Raw genomic sequence first — 3,206 nt, forward strand, 5'->3', positions numbered from 1 at the left:
TATAATATAATTCTTATTAATTATAATAAATAAAAAATTAATTATTAAGAATTAATTCTTAATAAATTAATTCTTAATAAATACTATTAATTCTGAATGTTTGCTAGAATTCACCAGTGGAGCCATCTAATCCAAAACTTTTGTTTGTTGGGAGGTTTTTGATTACTAATTCAAACTCCTTACTAGTAATTGGTCTGCTCAGATTTTCTACTTCATCTTGATTTAGTCTTGATAGGTTGTATGTTTATAGGAGTTATCCATTTCTTCTAGGTTGTCCAACTTGTTAATATATATTTGGTTATAGTAGTCTCTTATGATCCTTTGTCTTTCTGTGGTATCAGTTGTAACAACTCCCCTTTCATTTCTGATTTTATTTATTTGAGTTTTCTTTCTTTCTTTCTTCTTTCTTTCTTTCTTTTTTGGTGAGTCTTGCTAAATGTCTGTCAATTTTGTTAATCTTTTCCGAGAATCAAATCGTAATTTCATCGTCTTTTCTACTATATTTTTGTCTCTATTTTTTAAATTCCTGCTCTCTGTCATTTTCTTCCTCTAACTTTCAGCTTGCTTTCTTCTTCAGGTATAAAGTTCTGTTGTTTACTTGAGACTTTTCTTGTTTCTTTAGATAATGCATTTATCACTATGAACTTCCCTTTTAGAGATGCTTTTGCTGCATCCCATAAATTATGGTATGTTACATTTCTATTTTTATTTGTTTCAAGGTAATTTTTAAATTCTCTTTCAATTTCTCGACCCACTGATTAGTCAGTAGCACGTTATTTAAACTCCACATATTTATGAATTTTCCATTTTCTTAAATGTAAGTATGGCAAACATCCTGTCAGATTTTAATCTTCTACAAAGAAATAATCATTAAAATTTTGTGGAAATGGAATAACAATAGAGATTCTAGCAATGGATACAAATTATTATAAGAATTTAACTGTTAATAAACCAGAATCAACACAAATATAAGAATTGCTTTTTGGTAAACAGTTGAGAGATCGCCAGATATCAAAATGGAAAACAATATAGAATTACAGTGTATACAACACTGCAATAAATTCCAGATAAGGATTTAAAGTTGATTTTTACTTTTTTTTTAATTTTTATTTTAATTCCAGTTAACATACAGTGTTAGATTAGATTCAGGTGTACGATATAGTGATTCAACAATTCCATACATCACCCAATGCTCATCACAAGTGCGCTCCTTAATCCCCATGATCTATTTAACCCATCCCCCCACCACCCTCCCCTCTGGTAACCACCAGTTTAGTCTCTATAGTTAAAAGTCTGTTTCTTGGTTTGCCTCTCTCTTTTTCACTTTGCTCATTTGTTTTTTCAAATTCCATGTATGAGTGAAATCATATGGTATTTGTCTTTCTCTGACTTATTTCACTTGGTGTTATACTCTCTGGCTCCATCCATATCACTGCAAATGCCAAGATTTCATTCCTTTTTTGGATAATATTCCATTGTGTATATGTACCACTTTGTTATCCATTCATCAGCTGATGGACACTGGGGCTGCTTCCATATCTGGGCTATTGTGAATAATGCTGCTATAAGCATCAGGGTGCATGTATCCCTTTGAATTAGTGTTTCTGTAGTTTTTGGGTAAATACCAAGTAGTGCGATTACTGGATATAGTAGGGTAGTTCTATTTTTAAATTTTGAGGAAGCTCCACACTGTTTTCCACAGTGGCTGCACAAGATTCCATTCCTACCAACAGTGTACAAGAGTTCCTTTTTCTCCACATCCTCCCCAATACCTGTTGTTTCCTGTGTTGTTGATTTTAGCCATTCTGACAGATGTGAGGTGATATCTCATTGTAGTTTTGATTTGCATTTCCCTGCTGATAAGTGATGTTGAGCATCTTTTCATGTGTCTGTTGGCCATCTGGATGTCTTCTTTGGAGAACTATCTGTTCGGGTTTCTGCCCTTTTTTAAAAAAGATTTTATTTATTTGAGAGAGACAGAGAGTGCACGGAGTCGGTGAAGGGGCAGAGGGAGGGACAAGCAGACCTCCCGCTGCAGGGAGCCCAACGCAGGGCTCAATCCCAGGATCCCAAGATCATGACCTGAGCCGAAGTCAGATGCTTAACCGACTGAGCCACCCAGGTGCCCCATCTTCTGCCCATTTTTTAGTTGGGTTATTTGTTTTTTGGGTGTTGTGTCAATTTTTTATGTATTTTGAATAGGAACACTTTATCAGAAATATCATTTGCAAATATCTTCTCCCATTCTGTAGGTTGCCTTTTAGTTTTGTTGGTAATTTCCTTTGCTCTGCAAAAGCTCTTTATTTTGATGTAGTCCCAATAGTTTACTTTTGGTTTTGTTTCCCTTGACTCAGGAGACATATCTAGGAAAAAGTTGCTATGGCCAATGTCAAAGAGATTACTGCCTGTGCTCTCTTCTAAGATTTTTATGGTTTCAGGTCTCACATTTAGGTCTTTAATCTATTTTTATTTTTGTGTATGCTGTAAGAAAGTGACCCAATTTCTTTCTTTTCCATAGGATATTCTTTCCTGCTTTGTCAAAGATTCATTGACCATATAGTTGTGGTTTTATTTCTGGGTTTTCAATTCTGTTCCATTGATCTATGTGTCTATTTCTGTGCCAATACTATAGTATTTTGATCACTACAGTTTTCCAATATAACGTGAAGTCTGGAATTGTGATGCCTCTAGCTTTGCTCTTCTTTTTCAAGACTGCTTTGGCTATTAGGGGTCTTTTGTGGTTCCATACAAATTTTAGGAATGTCTGTTCTAGTTCAGTGAAAAATGCTGTTGGTATTTAGACAGGGATTACATTAAATGTGTGGATTGCTTTGGGTAGTATACACATTTTAAAAATATTTCTTCTCCTAATCCACGACCATGGAATATCTTTCCATCTCTTTGTGTCATCTTCAATTTCATTCATCAGTGTTTTATAGTTTTCAGAGTACAGGTCTTTCACCTCTTTGGTTAGGTTTATTCCTAGGTATCATTTGGGGTGCAATTATAAATGGGATTGTTTCCTTAATTTCTCTTTCTGCTGCTTTGCTTTTGGTGTATGGAAATGCAACAAATTTCTGTATGCTGATTTGTATCCTGCAACATTTCTTAATTCAATTATCAGTTCTAGCAGTTATTGGTGGAGTCTTCCAAGTTTTCTATATGGAGTACCATGTCATCTGCAAAAAGTGATTGTTTACTTCTTT

This window comes from Ursus maritimus, assembly GCF_017311325.1.
Source record: "Ursus maritimus isolate PB19 chromosome X unlocalized genomic scaffold, ASM1731132v1 scaffold_X1, whole genome shotgun sequence".
Lineage (NCBI taxonomy): Eukaryota > Metazoa > Chordata > Mammalia > Carnivora > Ursidae > Ursus > Ursus maritimus.